Genomic DNA, 17,292 nt, shown 5'->3' with positions numbered 1-17,292 from the left:
GAGACCCTGTTTCAAAATAAAAAATAAAGAATAGGGTTGGGGGTGTAGCTTGCAGGTAGAATGCCCCTGGGTTCAAACTCCAGTAAAACACACACATGCACGCACACACACACACACACACACACACACACACACACAGACGAATTGGTAACTTGACATTTATTCATTACTGATTTCTTTTGTTTATTTTATGCTTTCTTGGTGCATTATATTCTCATAATTCCTTCAGTTTAGCTACATTTAATTAGTTAATTAAAATTAATGTTTTCCAACATATTGCAACTTGGCAACAAATATATTTGTATTCACCATCAAAGTATAGGTTACAATTAATTGTTATGATGTGCATATGATTTTTGATATATTTCTAATACTGAAAGGATACAACTGGCTTTGTTTTAGATAAAATCTATTGGAAAAAATGGGAACAAATAAAAATTGAATACATTTTTGTAGTTCATGTATTTTTTATTGAGTACATTGTAATTTCACATCATATTGGGGTACAGAGTGTTAGAAAAATAAATTTGCACAACTCTGTTGCCCTTTATATTATGTTGCCTTGACATTTCAATCTGCACATCTTTGAGATTAGAATTGGCAATTTTGTAAGTGTTCATGGCATTATTTCTACAATGCATTCTTTATGACTTCGTCTTCCTCCTTTCTCATGTATTTTTTAAAATAAACTTAAATTTTTATAACAATTTGTATTTTTTAACTTTTTATAACAATTTAGATTTTTTGTTGTTGTTGGTACTGGGGATGGAACCCTTCTACCTCCGGGCTACACTCCCAGACCTATTTATATTTTATTTGGAAACAGGGTCTCTTAAGCCAGCACGGCTGGCTTGGAAGCTACGCGATCTCCTGTCTCCGCCTCCCAAGCACGGCGGATTACAAGCGTGTGCCACCACACCTGGCCTATCTTCACAATTTTTAGGCCAGGCGTGGTGGCGCACGCTTGTAATCCCCCGCGCTTGGGAGGCGGAGACAGGAGGATCGTACAGGTTCGAAGCCAGCCTCGCTGGCTTAAAGAGACCCTATTTCCAAATATAAAAAGTATAAAAATAGGTCTGGGAGCGTATCCCAGAGGTAGAAGGGCTTCCAGGAACCCCAGTACCACCAAAAAAAAAAAAAAATTGTGAAGATAGTATTGAGTTGCTATATATGCCCAGTTGCCCACGTTACTAATGTTTTTTGTTGCCACGGTACATCATTACTCAATGTTCAAACTTTATTTTTGTTTTTTCCCTAGTTTTTTTTAATGTAATGTTCTCTTTCTGTTCCAAGATCTCATCTGGAATACCACACTACATTTAATCATTATGTCTCATACGGGTTTTTTCTGTATATGATGGTGCCTTAGAGTTTCCTTGATTTTTGATGAACGTGATAGTTTTGAAAAATACTGGCCCATCTTTTGCAGACTGTTTCTCTGATGTGATTCACCTCACGTTCTCCTCATGCTTAGACAGATGATGGGTTTGGGGAGGAAGACCACAGTGGTGAGTACCACTCCTCACATCACATCAAGGGCCGTGCCATCAAAATGATTTTTCACTGTTGATGGTTGCCCCAATCGCCCGGCTGAGGTAGCGATTTTTCAGTCTCTGCACTCTCAAGTTGCTCTTTTGCTGTATTTTCCCATAGTGTTCTTGGGGAGGCACTATTTGTAGTTCACACTTAAGGAACAAAGAGCCACTTATTTTTTATATGTAAAGGTCTCAGTTTTGGCATCTTGAAACCTCTCACAATTAGGATTCTATTCTTGAAATCTTTGTAAGGACATTGTGTGTTATCATTTGGAATACACCTTTCTACTTTTTCAGATTATTTGTTTGGCAAACCTTTATTTATTGGGTTCTAGGGATGCAAACCTGAGATAGCATCCTTGTCCTTGGAGGTCAAATCTCCTTCTTAAAGTTTCACATCCTGCCAGGCCTGATGGCACACACCTGTAAAAGTACTTGGGAGGCTGGGACAGGAGGATTGTTGGTTCAAGGTCAGCCTCAGTAACTTAGTGAGACTCTCAGTAACCTAGCAAAACTCTCTTTCAAAACAAAATATATAAAAAAAAATTTTTTTAAAGGGCTGGGATTGTAGCTCAGAGGCAGAATGCTTCTGCATTCAATCACCAGTTTAAAAAAAAAAAAAAAAAAAAAAAAGCCGGGCATGGTGGCGCACGCTTGTAATCCCCCGCGTTTGGGAGGCAGAGACAGGAGGATTGTGCAGGTTGAAGCCTAAGGGACCCTGTTTCCAAATAAAAAAAGTATAAAAATAGGTCTGGGAGTGTAGCCCGGAGGTAAAAGGGTTTCCAGGAACCCCAGTACCACCACCAAAAAAAAAAAAAAAAAAAGTTTCCACATTCTGAAACCTAACCCCTTCCTCATTTTACTTATAATGGTATTTGGAACAGTTGCAATTCAAACACCTTTTAAAACTGTTCTCATTTTCAAATATGTGGGACAATGCATAATTACTAGGGAAAGATCAACATTTATCCTCTTTTTTTAAAAAAATGTGCTTTTTTCTGCTTCCAGAAATATAAATGTAGTTCTTTGGAGTGAGAATTTCTCTGAATCATTTTAACAAATGAATCAGACATATAATACTATGTGCTGTCTCCTAGTTTTGTTCTGTTCTTCTGTTATTGAAAGGGAAAGTGGGCATGCTGGGATGAAAGGCCTCCCGCTACTCAGCCTTACATCAGCTAAAATGTCTTTGGCTACAAGTGACAAAATCCTTCAGCCAAATCTAATTAAATAATAGAAATTCATTAGCTCAAGTATCAGGAGATCCCAAAGTAGTCAGTAAATAGGTTGAAGGCAGGGGGTGCAGCTACTCACCAAAGTCATCAGGAACCAACCTTCATTCCATTTCTTTACTAATACCAGTGTCCTGGCTTTGGGCTCAGATTGGTGATAAGATGGCAGCACTTTGAGGCATCTGGTACAGACACACTAAACCCCAGAGGGCACGGGAGCCTTTCCCAGAGACCCTCACTTCCTCTTCTTGGGCAAGAACAAAATCCCTAGACCACACACTCAATTCCTGGCAGGGGAACATTAATATTGTAAGTATAGGGTTAGGATTGACCCCTGAGCTAGGGATTACTGCAGAATGGTATGCAAGACGGAAAAGTATCTAAGAAAATGGGAGAGAACAGAGAACAGATTCCACAAAAAGAGCCAAATGCATGTGTCCATGTGGTTTTGTAAGCCCCCTGGAGCACTGGACCCCTCAGAATTCCAGGGCTCACCTTTTCTAAACCACATTGCAATTTCTAGTCCACTCTGCCAGGTTGAGCCTTCCTGAGGGGCACACCTTGTCCCTTCATATCTAAACCACTCTGTAAAGGAGCTTCTGCTTTGTTTACATGAAATCAGAGCCAACCTGCTTTTACTACCTCTGGGCACTTCTAAAATCCCACTTTCTAGCAGTGTGTTAGTCAGATAGATCTTCCATCCTGAGGGTCTGCTGTGGTTTCTTAGTGGCAGAATCAGTTCTAAATGAACTGCTTTGGTTTGTTTTGAATGCTAGATGGTGCCCTGATTTCTTAGTCTTGTGCACATCAGAATTCATTAGGTACATTTTAAACTCCCATCTTGTGCCTGACTCAGGGATAGGGTCTGGGTCCTAGGAATTCAAAACATGGTCTTGGAGAAAGCCAGCATTATTCTAAGACTTGTTGAAGTTAGAGATACAATGCAAAAAACAAAACAAAACAGAAAAAAAAAAAACCCAAATGCCAAGCTTCTTCCCGGAAAACATGTTTTTATTTTGAAGTGATTTGCCATTCCTTCACCCCACCTTCTGCAGCAAACACAGAAAAACACAGCTGAATAGAAACAGCATCGTCTTTTTGCTTTGTTTTAACTTCTTCTCCTGACAAGTCACCTAGCCAGTCAGCAATTATTAAGCACTCGGTAGGTGCCAGCGCCGTGGGTACAATGAGCAGACAATGTCAGACTCTCGGGTGCAGTGAAGAAAATGAAAGTGGGCAACACAGTCGGAGAGCCAGAGAAAAAGGGCCAGCACAGACACACGCTAGAACTAACGTGAATTCGTAGAGGTCCATGGGTGAGAATACCTTGCACAGGAAAGCAAGGCCTGCTACACTCTCTCTGCAGTATTTGCTGGCAGGTCTATGGATTTAAACTGTGTTTAGCTCTTATGTTGTTCTCTGATACTCTCTGCTTTTTCTTAATGATGTTTTCAAAGTTAAAATTTTCTCCATGGTAATAGCTGTGTGCTTTCTTAATAGATATGAAGTTCCTTTTTGCTATAATTCCTTTTAGCTTATAAGCCTGATTTTGAGTAGAGATTATTTTTGGCACAGGCTTCCTTTCTCTGCCTTATTTGTCCATGGTTCCTGACGATTTCGGTAATGGTTGGGGAGAATAAAGAATTGCACTGACTATTGGCCTACAGCAAATCCTAAGAGGCCATTATCTTACCCTTATAATCAACTTCACTTTTTTCATTGGAAATTACTTTCTAGTGAGGAAAGAAAAACAATCTACTAATTTCTTTTCCTTTTGCTAACTCCTAGTGCATGATAGAATATTATTCAATTTCTTCCTAGTATTTCTCTACTTGTAGTGGGTTTAAGTCCTTTATTCTTAATTTTCTTTCTATCCATATAGTGATTCTATGCTTTCTAGTGTGTATACCTCATGTACCAGCTAGGAATATGGATATGAGAGGTTCATATGAAGAACATTAACATGATTTGTACATATAGTCTGATGTTTAAGTGATCTTGATCTATGTCCATGCTCAAGAAATTTGTGCTATTATAAGAAACAAATATGGATTTGGAGGGGAAAGTACCAAGAATCAAAAAAGTCAAGTTTGAACATCAGCAATTTGCTTTCTTTATAGTGTGGAGGGATATTTAACTCATCTTGGCCACAGTTCTTTTACAATGAAGTTACTAATATTTATCTTAAGGATTTTATTTTTTATTTATTTATTTATTTATTTTTGGTGGTATTGGGGTTCCTGGGAAACACTTCTCCCTCCGGGCTGCACTCCCAGACCTATTTTTATATTTTTATTTTGAAACAGGGTCTCTTGAGCCAGCGAGGCTGGCTCCAAACCTGCGCAATCCTCCTGTCTCCCCCTCCCAAGCGCGGGGATTACAAGCGTGTGCCACCACGCCCAGCACAGATTGTTTTAATTTAAATGAAATTATTGATATGAAAGCACACTATGAGGAATGTGAGACATTATTGCTATGATAATAGGGTATTGCTATTATCATAGGGCCTAGCCAAATATAACAAGTTTTTTTGGGGGGGTTGTTATTTTGTTTTTCAGTACTGGGGATGGAACCCAGGGGCATTCTACCTCTGAGCTACAACCCAGCCCTATTTTTTAGTCTTTATTTTTTATTTTTTGTAATTAATTAATTAGTTTATTTTTATTTATTTTTTTGTATGGTACTTGGAATGGAACCCCGAGGCTTTCTACCTACAGGCTACACTCCTAGACCTATTTTATATTTTATTTGGAAACAGGGTCTTACTGAGTTGCTGAGAGCCTCACTAAGTAGCTGAGGCTGGTTTCAAACCTGCTCACTCCTCCTGTCTCAGCCTCCCAAGCGCTGAGATTATAAGCGCGTGCCAACACATCCGGTATTAGTCTTTGTTTTAAAACACAGTCTCACTAAGTTTTGGAGGGCCTCACACATTGCTGAGGCTGGCCAAGAACCTGTGATCCTCCTGCCTCAGCCTCCCAAGTACTGGGATTATAAGTGTTCGTCACCATGCCCAGCTATAACAAGGATTTATAAAAGTATTTCTAATGTTTTAGAAAATAATATAACACACAGAAGGGGAAAAAAGCTAAACAAGCAGATGGCTTTTTATTTCAGGGGGGAGGTACTGGAGATTGAACACAGGGGCATCCTACCTCTGAGCTACATCCTAGTCCTATTTAATTTTTTGTTTCAAAATAGAATCACATTAAGTTACAAAGGACCTTGCTAAATTGCTGAGGCTGGCTTTGAATCTGTGATCTTTCCGTCTCAGACTCCCAAATACTGGGATTAGTGCACCCAGTATTTTTTTTTCTTTTGTTCTGGGGATGGAACCCAGGAGCATCCTGCCTTTGAGCTGTACCCCAGCCCTATTTTGTTTTTTATTTCGAAACAGGGTCTCACTAAGTTGCCGAGGATTTTGTTAAGTTGTGAGGATCTTGCTAAATTGCGGAGACTGATCTCCAACCTATGATTCTCCTGTTTCAACCTCTAAGTACTGGGATACTGGGATTACAGGCATGCATGTACCACCATGCCCAGCTCAGCAGATGACTTTAGACAAAAATATGCAGCTGCTTATGTCAGCGCCCAGCTTTTATCCCTCAGCCCTCCCTGAACGTAAACATGTTTACGTAATAATTTTCTCACCTTCAGTGACTTTTACCTTAGCATCTCTCTGCATCTCTGAGGGGACCAATGGAGTTAATTTTCTAGAGAACAACCTTCAACAAGTCAAAGGCAGATATTGGCAGGTAAATATCCACCACTTGTCTCTTCTTGGGACAATTTCAGCTGTGTCTTACAATCTCTCAGAGTCCACAGGTGCACTGAACCCCAACTGCTCACAACAGTAACTGCAATATAAGTGACGCACCATCTTGGCCTTGTCTGCCACCTTTCCACTCTCATTTCCCCCCTCTCACATCCTTCCTGCATTGCTTCCCTGAGGTCCTAGTCTCAGAATCTGCTTCGGGGTAAAACCTAAAGTAAGACATGAAATTTTTTTTCACTTTTAAAATTCAGTTCTGCTGATATGTAAAACTTGTTTTTATAGATGTGCGATAATGATGGTTTGCCTTCACCTTCTATTTCAGTCTTAGCTTTTAATTATTATTTTTTTTATAAAATGAGCCTGGAAAATTGAAGGACAGGACAGGAAAAAGGAAGAGAAAAAGAGGTGGAGAATTGAAAGGTAAGCTCTTTTGCGTAAGTGGATTGAATAAACTTTTTTTTTTGGGGGGGGGAAGGAAGTAGCACTATTTAAGTGTGAAGAAAACCAGTCATGAGGCTGAAGCGAGAGCGACGGTGTGAACCACTAGCAGGAGGCAGGGCAGATAATGCCCTCACTGCTCTGTCCCTAAACGTGTGCTTTGGGACAGGATTTTTTAAAAATAAATCTGACTCTTCACCTTCTTGCCTCTTCTAACCCTTACACTTCACACTCTCTGAATTCCTCTTTCTTAGCCCCATTTCTCTTTCTCGTCCCTCCAGGTGACACAATAGGATCTTCAAATCAGAAAACAGTAGAGGCTTCAAGCAGAACCAATGCTTTGTCTCTAGGTTCTGAACCTGGGTGGGCGCCTCACCAGCTCTGTCTCCCATTGCCAGGGACAGGCCCCACCTGAGCAGGAGGCGGAAGGAAGGGTGTCCTGTGCAGAGGTGGCGACGAATGTGTACCCAAACATTCAAAGTGCTGTTGCTCCCATAGTGAGCCTCCGCCCGGCACGTGAGAACAATACTAATGATATTCTTGAGCCATACTTCTTAGTTTTCCAAAGTGTGTCAGGTATTCCCACACTGTAAAATCAGCAAATCTCAGATGTCCATAGCTCAAAGACAGCCCCAGGAGGTGAGACTGCAGAGACAGCAAGCTGAGGAAGAACTGGTTCCCAGCCTCTGAGAACACACAGTGACACCCAGCGTCGCTACCTCAAAGAGGTGATTTCTTATGTACGATCTGAAGAACTCTTCAAACGGCACGAGAGTTGCTTTGAGGACAGTTGCAAGAGACAGGTTCAAGTCAAACAAAGAATCATTTTGAAGGCCCAAGTCAGGAAGAAGCCAAAGTGATGAAGAAGCTGGGTGAGTCCATGTGTTGCTGCACCCGCCAACTCTCCTGTCCCCCAGAAACAGAGGGATGGAAGATTAACCGGAAGTTTACTAAGGAATAGAAAAAACTATATTATTTTTCACCTAAATATTTTTTTCTTTTTGGCGATACTGGGGATTGAAATCAGGGTTGTTCTAGCTCCAAGCTCCACTCTCACCCCTTTTTATTTTATGTATTTATTTACTTATTGTTGTAGTTCCGAGGATTGAACTCAGGGGCATTCTATCGCTTAGCTGTATCCTCCAGCCCTATTTTATTTGTTATTTTGGAGCAGAATCTTGCTAAATTGCTTGCTAAGTTGCTGAAGCTGGTTTCAAAATCCTGATATACTTAGATAATTTAATATCTTCTTTGAGAGATCTATCCAGAGATTGCAGTGAAAGCCAGAACACAGTTCTATCTCCTGGACAGCGATTTCAGAGCCAGGAGCAGGGTATTGACTAACACTTTACTTGTAGTTCTTCCCTCAATAACTTACTGCAAAGTGGGGAACAAACCTGACGGAATCACCAGCTCCTCACTAGGCCCTTTCCTGACTTTAGCACTGGCTCAGTAATTAGAAGACGTGTGAGTTGTTTCTTCTCTCACTTGGTGCCTTTGAATAGACGAAGGTTATCCTGGTCAGAATGGACAGGGCTTATTAGTTAGGGTTCTTGTCAAAGGAGAGCTGGGAATAATTCGCTAAAGGAGACCAGGATACCACTGCTCCCCAGAGACTATGTTTCTTCAGAGGTTCCTCAGAGACGTGACTGTGGGTGCCCACAGTGGTAGCTAGCACAGCAACATGCCATGTTCCATCTTCCTTGTCCCATAAGCTTCATCCATTTTGGAATCATTTTGAAAGTAAGTCATTTAAACTCAAGTCATTACTCCAGGCTCTGCTTTTAAGGAGACCTAAACCAAGTCAGCAGTATCAAATATAAACCAAGCAAGCAGACCCTCAGGATAGTATTCTGGAAGTGGTTTACTTACCAGACCAAGGGGAACAAAACTCCATTACTCGTGGTGATTGTGGTTTCATAACCTCTGGCGTAACTATTGAACTGTCACCCATGGTGGAAGGGGAAGCTTTGCTTATATAGGATTTCTAATACTGGGGTGAAAAGTGGCAGCAGTCACTATAAGAGCAATACAATCAGCTGGGTTTTGTAAACTGTCTTGGAAGCCTCAAGGGATGCCGTAAACAGAAAGACAAGTTCATTTCCAGCAACTAACAATTTAAAGGAGTCAAACCCCCTCCATGACAGCAAGAGATCCTGTAGAGAAAATGACAGTGGGTGCTAAAAATAGGCTCAGAATTTAATAGTAGGGGTGGCAGAATGGGGAAGGAGACTACAGGTGCAGGTTTTGTATATCAAAGATCTATGCCAGCATGCAGGCTTTGGTAGGAAAGAGTGGAGCTTGGAGACTTGGGATGAAGGCATTTGTGAGGATATGGATGAGGACCTTAAACCCCGGATGCTCTTGAATAAGGAGCTGTAGAAGCCAATCTCCCCCCATCCACTTGCTAGAAGACAGCAGTCTTTCCTTGCCTACAGAGGGGGAAAACCACCCTGAGCTAGTGTTTTTCAAAATGGTTGCTCATCCTCCTCAAGATTCCCTCCACTGACTCTGAAATTGCTTGCAGATTGATAATGTGTCAGGTCTTACATGACATGACAGGGAAGGTTCAGTCTCTGCTATGGCAAGAAGTAACTTATTGACAGAATTGCAGAAGAAAATCTGACAGGAAAGAGGAAAAGAACTATGGCAACAGATTTCAATGTATTAAATTGAATAGTGTGAGTGGAATATAAGGCTGAATAGACAAGGGATTTTTGGCTTTGGAGCATTTTCCCATGTCCCAAGGGCTAACATCCTGTCAAGGACACCTGGAAATTGTCCAATACATTGCAGAGAAGGTGCTTTATTATTTTTGTGTGTGTGTGTGGCACTGGGAGTGGAACCCAGGGGCTTTTCTACCTCTGGGCTATACTCCCAGACCTATTTTATATTTTATTTGGAAACAGGGACTCACTAAGTTGCTGAGAGCCTCACTAAGTAGCTGAGGCTGGCTTTGAACCTGTGCGATCCTCCTGTCTCAGCCTCCCAAGCACAGGGATTACACGTGTGCGCCACCACACCCAGCCAAGAAGGTGCTTTAAAACTGAGATGGAACAGTGATGTAGAGATGCAATGCTGCCTTCAGGTTTTAAGGAACAGGTCAGAAGGTTCAAGAAGGTAGAATGTAAGAATGAGGTTTTTATGTAAGACCCATTGCCTGACGACCTGTCCTAGGGTAATCCTGCACTAGAATTTCTTTTAAAGATCTGTGGTAGTGTCCTATATGAATTGGAGTTCACAGAATAAAATGCTACTGTAGAATGGGGGTCCAGAGGCATGAAAGAACTTCATAACTTTAGTGTCCTGGTCACTGCACTTCAAAAGCCAGATGGGTTTAATTAATGCAACAGGCAACAAAGGACTAGAGGTAACCAGAGAGCTGGAATGCTTTGGGGTAATGTTTTATAGACTCTTGTGTTCCAAGGAACGCATCAAATAGGCAAGCATACAAAATTATTATTTAACTTTTATAATAAAAATAAAAAACGCATGAGCAGCAGGCAAAAATCAGCAATCACAATAGAAAGGCATAATCCTTTATTGAGTTTCCAGATCTGAGACAGCTATCAGATCCAGAGCCCAACGACTGAAGGGGAGGCCTGACTCCCTAAGGAAAGACCCTGTAGCCCTGCCATAAACATGTACATTAACTCCCCAGCTCTCCTGCCTGCAAAGAAACCTGTCTACCCAGGCCTTTCAAGGGTTGTTAAATATAGGATCTGAGGTGACAGTGCTAACAGGAAACCCAGACACTCTCACAGCCCCTTCAATAAAGTAGGGCTTAAGGAGGCCAGGGGGTAAGTACAGGCTATCCGTGGTCACTCTCCCAAGCCTTAACACATAAAGTGGATAGAGCAAAGACAGAGGTGAAGTGACAGCTTCACACTTGGTGTTAAAAAAAAAAAAAAAAAAACTTTCCTGATATAGGATGGCTCTGCTCTCCTGGGCAGTGGTGAGCTACTTGCTGGCTGATTGGTCAGTAGATTAGAATGAGCAAGATGATAAGCCAGGCATGGTGGCACATGCCTGAAATCTCAGTACTTAAGAGGCTGAGACAGGACTGCAGGTTCAAGACCAGCCTCAGCAACTTAACAAGGCTCTCAGAAACTTACCAAACCCCTGTTTTAAAAATAAGCCGGTGTGGTGGCGCACACTTGTAATCCCTGCACTTGGGAGGCAGAGACAGGAGGATTGTGCAGGTTCGAAGCCAGCCTTGCTGGTTTCTGAGACCCTGTTTCCAAATAAAAATATAAAAATAGGTCTGGGAGTGTAGCCCGGTGGTAGAAGGGTTTCCAGGAACCCCAGCACCACCAAAAACAAACAAACAAACAAACAAACAAACAGGCCGGGCATGGTGGCATATGCTTGTAATCCCAGTATTCAGGAGGTGGAGACTGGAGGACCGCAGATCATGGACAGACTCAGCTACTTAGCCTCCAGGTCCTTCACAACTCAGTGAGACCCTGTTTAAAAAAATAAAGAGAATAAAAAATAAGAGGTATAGAGCTTGTAGGTACAATGCCCCTGAGTTCTATACCCAGTACTGTAAAAAGCAAACAAACAAACAAACAAATATAAGGCTGGGGATATAGAATGCCTCTGGGTTCAATCCCCAGCAAGCCCCCTACACACATATCACACACACACACACACACACACACACACACACACACACACTATAATATTACTATACAGAATCATGTAGACACAGCTATGGAGACAGAAACAAATATGTACATCTTCATGTCTTGGACTATCACCTACTAGAAAGCATCTATCAACAAGGAGGCTCTTAACTACCAGTGATCATCTGTTCTCTTGGTAGATGTCATCCAGCTTCTATTCTTGGTGCTTCAATGCTAGTCTAATGGACCCACATAGTAACCTTGTTGGCAGGTCCAGAGTCCATGCATTGTCTCAACAGTATTGGCTCCTCTCACCAAGATGACATAGCTACTGCTTCTGCAGAAGTTCTGATTTGTCAGTAGCGAAGACTAATACCAAGCATATGATAGAGTACCTACTCCTGGAGGATACCAGCACTTAGTGATACATTGATTACATCAGTTCATTCACCTCCCTCCTCTGGAGAGGAGAATGAGTCATCCTTACTGGAACTGTTTCCTATTCTGAAAATGTGTTTGGCCTCCATGCCCATGAGTGTGACTTATGGAATTATGTGGTAGTTAACAGAATGATTTACTTACATATATGATATCCTATATTGTATCACTTTGAATTGAAGGGTCCATGGTAAAGGAGGTAGGATAAGACAACAGGCACAAGACTATCCACTGTCTCTACCCTATGCCACAAATGTATTTGGCCTGATAGATTGTTGAAATGGACTATTAAGGACTAGGTTCCCTTGGGACCAATACTTTGCATGTTGAGAATTGCCTCATATGATGTGGTATATATCTTGAGCCAATGACCAACACTTAGTGCTGTATACCCAGTAACTGGAATATGTAAGTCTGAAAAGCAAGGCAGAGAAATGGCTCTTCTCACCATCATACCCAGTGATCAGTTGCAGAATTTGTGACTCTTATTCCTATATCATTAGGCTTTGTTAGGCTATAGGTCTTTATCACTTTGGAGATAAGAGGGAGGAACTCACTTCTATAAGGGGACACAATAAGGATCTCATAGAACTATAGCTATGAATACCACTTGCTCTTGGGTCTTCATGCCAAAGGGATAATTGACAAGGAAAGGCACATTTTATATTGACAGAATAATAGATGATTATCACGAGAACCTAAGATTGTTGATAAATAATGGAAATAGGAAGAAGTATTTCTAGATCTTATAATATTCATGGGGACTCTTCTATGCCTCACAAAAGCAAAGCACTGAATAATGACCTCAGCCCAATACAAGCAAGCTCCTCAAGATAATAACTTACATCAGTCGAATTGCTCACTAAGGGTAAAGAAATTCTAGAATGGGTGATGAAAACCTAGAAGAGACCTGATGAATGTTGGCTATGGCCTTTTGGGCAATTGCAGCAAGAGGAGTCTACTTGTTACACTAACTCTCTTGTCTTGAGTCCTTCTGAGAGTTAGTATCTGGCTGTTATTAAAAAGCTGGTATCAGAATGGGTTTATTGGATATGAAAGTTCAAGGGATCGATTGAAGAAAATAGTATGGTGTCCTCGGCCTCTTCTGTTGATTTCAGCTACAAAGGTGCTGGACAGTTCCAGTGCATGCTCTGGTTCCCCTGAAGTGCCTGCTGCATCTCTCTGTCTTCCTCATTCTTCAAAGCCAAGCAAGTTGACGAAGCTGACACAGAGTGACATACAGAGGACTTAGTTTCCCTGGAAGCCACCATCAACCAATGAGTGAAGGGAGTCAGTAGATAAACATGTTAGCCCTTCATCCCTGGGAGGAAGAATTCTGAGAGGCATTCTATGGGGTTCATCACAGAGCCCCTACTGAAAGTGAGTTTCCATTGACCAAAGTGGTAGGCAACTCGACTTACTAGTACTTCCGTGGTGTTTCCTTTATACATCTTTCAGCTTCCTGCTTCACAAGATCACCTGCCAAATAAACTATTTGCTTAGTCCTTGCTTTCAGAGGAGCCCAAGAAGATGAATAAACCAGCTGTCTGCTTGGCTGGTTGTGATGTTTATAAAAAGGTGGGCTTTGTTAACAAAGGGACAGCTAACAATGGTGAAGATAGTGAAGTTAATGAAAAGTTTATCGAGTTTTCTTTTTTTTTCTTTGTGTGTGTAGTATTGGGGATCAAACCTAGGAGCATTCTACCTCCAAGCAATACCCTCAGCCCTATTTTTTATTTTGAAACAAGGATCTTGATAGGTTAATAGAAGTCTCAATACTTGCTGAGTCTGTCCTGGAATCTGCAATCCTCCTGTCTCAGCCTCCCAAGTAATGGGATTACAGCATGTGCCACCACATTCACCAGTACCAAGCATTTTAGAATGTATTCAATACAGCCATCTGGATTGAACCATTGATCTTAAGAAATCTACATCTTTACTTAAGCTTGAGTGCTGTGCTTTGGGGATGTTAAGAGGTAGATGGAAGTGAGGACTGTAGAATAACTGATATGTAGTATATCAAATAAATAAAACAAAATTCTGTCCTAAAATATAAAATAATTAAATGTGCGATATGTGAGAAATAAAAGAAACCCTAAAAGCCCAATGTCTTTGTTTTATAGATAAAGAAAAAGAGGTGGCACAATCAGGTCTAGAATAAGATTCTGGTCATCTTTCCATTATACTTAGAGACATACACCAATATGGGAGTTTTCATTTATAAAATGTTAACTCAAACTATATTCTGTATTTTTTAGAAGTCTTACACAAATCTGATGTATTTGTTGATCCCACTGAAGTTCAATTGCTTGTAGAATCTATATTGATTCTGAGTCCCTTATTGCATGGGGTTAGAACAACTCCCATTCAAGTACTGTATGATCCTAAGATTTATTTGGTTTTTTGTTTGTTTGTTTGTTTTTGTGGGTCTGGGGATGGAACCTAGGGGCATTCTACCTCTGAGCTACATCCCCTGACCTATTTTTTATTCTTTATTTTGAAACCGGGTCTCACTGAGTTGCTGAGGCTGTCTGCGAACCACGATCCTCCAGGTCTCAGCCTCCTGAATGCTGGGATTAAAAGCATGCGCCACCACGCCCGGCTTGATCCTAAGACTTAAAGAGAAAAGACCTGGAAAGTATCTTGGAGATGAACTCATGGGCCCCACAAGGGGCTTTTTGAGATATTTAGTACAGGAAATTTTTTTTAGATATCAAATTTTTTTAGATATCTCATACCATTCCCAAATAAGTACTTCATCTGAGCTCTATGACACATCTGGTACAAACGAGAAGACAAAGAATAGAAAAAAGGAGAAAGAAGAATAATTCCCCTAACCTTTCTTTCTTTCTTTCTTTCTTTCTTTCTTCCTTTCTTTCTTTATTTCTTTCTTTCTTTCATGTTCAAATGCTGGGATTATAAGCATGCACCAACATGAGGCTGAGACAGGAGGATTGTAGGTTTACAGCCAGCCTCAGCTACTTAGTGAGACCCTCTGCAACTCAGTGACACCATGTTTCAAAATAAAGAATAAAAAAAATAGGGCTGAGGGTATAAGCTCGAAGGTAGAATGTCCCTGAGTTCCATCCCCAGTACTGCAAAAAAGACAAAAAAAAAAAAAAAAAAACAAAACCCAAAAAACCAAACCTATATTCAGATATCCTCATTAGCTAACCACAACCTCAGGTAGGAAATGACTATTTCACCTCCATAAAGGTAGCAGCAAATAGGTTCTTGTTGGCTGATGGAGCAGCATTTTCTGATTGTCTAGTTTCTTGAATAGAGGATATTTTGGAATAAAAGGATGTCTTTCATCAAAGAAAGCTGTAGTGTCCAATTATTTATTGTGGAAAATATATCTAATATACAATTTATAATTTTAATCATATTTAAATGTATAATTTAGTACATTAAGATATCCACTTTACTATGCAACCATCACCACCATTCATCTCCAAAACATTTTCTTCTGCCCAAACTGAATCTTTAGACCTGTTAATCACTAACTCCCCATTCCCACGCCATCCAGCCCTAGACAACCACCATTCTACTTCCTATCTCTATGAAACTGACAGCTCTGAATACCTCAGATAAATGCAATGATACAGTATTTGTACTTTTGTGACTAGCTTACTTAATTTATTGTAATGTCTTTAAAGTTCACCCCATAGTATACATCAGCCTGTGAGGCTGAATAAAGGTTCCATTGTACAAACTATATTCTTTTCATCCATTAATCTATCAGTAGACACTTGTTTGCTTCCATGGTTTGGCTTCTGTGATACTGATGCACACATGTCTTTGACTTCTTTCAATTATTTGGGGTATATATTTAGAAGTGGAATTGGTAGCATACTATAATCCCAGGTTGATCTGAGGAACAACCATATTGTTTTTCACGGTGGCTGTTTCCTTTTACATTCTAACCAGGATGCAAGAGGGCCCCAGTTTATCTACAGAGCACTTGTTATTTCCTGGTTTGAGCTGGTTTGTTTTGTTTTTGATAAGAGCTATCCTAATGGGTATAAAGTGGCATCTAATTATAGATTTTGTTTATTTATTAATTGGTACTAGAAATTGAACCTGGGGGCATTCTGCCTTTGAGCAGTCCTTATTATTTTTTATTTTGAAACAAGGTCTTGTTAAATTGATAAAGATCTTGATAATTAGCTGAGGCTGGCCTTGAACCAATGATCCTCCTGTCTCAGCTTCCCAAGAATTGGGATTGCAAGTGTATGCTACTATGCTCAGCTCTCATTGTGGCTTTGATTTGCATTTCTGTAATGGCTCCTGATGTTGATCATCTCTATACATGGTTATTGGTCATTTGTATATCTTCTTTAGAAAAATGTCTATTCATATTCTTGAGCCAGGGATGGTGGCACACATTTGTAATCCTAGCATTCAGGAAGCTAAGACTACAGGATCATGGTTCACGAACAGCCTCAATTACTTAGTGAGGCCCTTCACAACTCAGAATCTGTTTCAAAAATTAAAAAAGACAAAAAAAATAGGGCTGGGGGTGTAGCTCGGAGGTACAATGCCCCTGGGTTCAATCCCCAGTACTGAAAAAAAAAAAAAAAAAAACCAACTCTTTAGTCTCACAATTCCCTTTAGAAGCATGCCCTAGGGAATTCCCACTAGGTGCCACCTCATATAGGTTCCATTGATTCCAAAAGTACCACTTTAAGGACCAAATTCCCTTTTTAATCAGGCTGTTTATGTTCTGTTGTTGAATTTTAGGAATTCTATATGTTTTCTCAATATGAATTCTTTATCAAATATATGATTTGCAAATATTTTCTCATGTTTGGGATGTTACCTTTTCACTCTTGTTAATGTCCTTTGAAGCATGAACTTTTTTATTTTGATAAAGCCCAATTTATGTATTTTGTTGCCTTTGCTTTTTGTAGCCAACTCTTTTCCTTTTTCTCTTCCTTTCCCCCTCCTTCCCTTCTTCCTTCCTTCCTTCTCTGAGACAGGGTCTTACCATGTTTCCTGGGCTAGTCTTGAACTTCTGGGCTCAAGCGATCCTTCTGCCTCAGCCTCTCAAGTAGCTGGGTCTACTGGTCTGTGACACCATGCCTGGTGAGTCCACTAACTTTTAAGCACACATTTCCATCCTAATTTTAATTCTTAATGTTAGATGTTATTGCCTGGGGTCAACCTATGTTCTTGGAAGTCTGAACTATATATAAATTAGGGGTTATGACATTAAAAAGATATAAAAATGTTACCTCTGTAAATTT

The sequence above is a fragment of the Muscardinus avellanarius genome (genome assembly GCF_963383645.1).
Source record: "Muscardinus avellanarius genome assembly, chromosome: 8".
In the NCBI taxonomy this organism is placed as follows: domain Eukaryota; kingdom Metazoa; phylum Chordata; class Mammalia; order Rodentia; family Gliridae; genus Muscardinus; species Muscardinus avellanarius.
Note: the sequence above shows the minus strand (reverse complement) of the source record.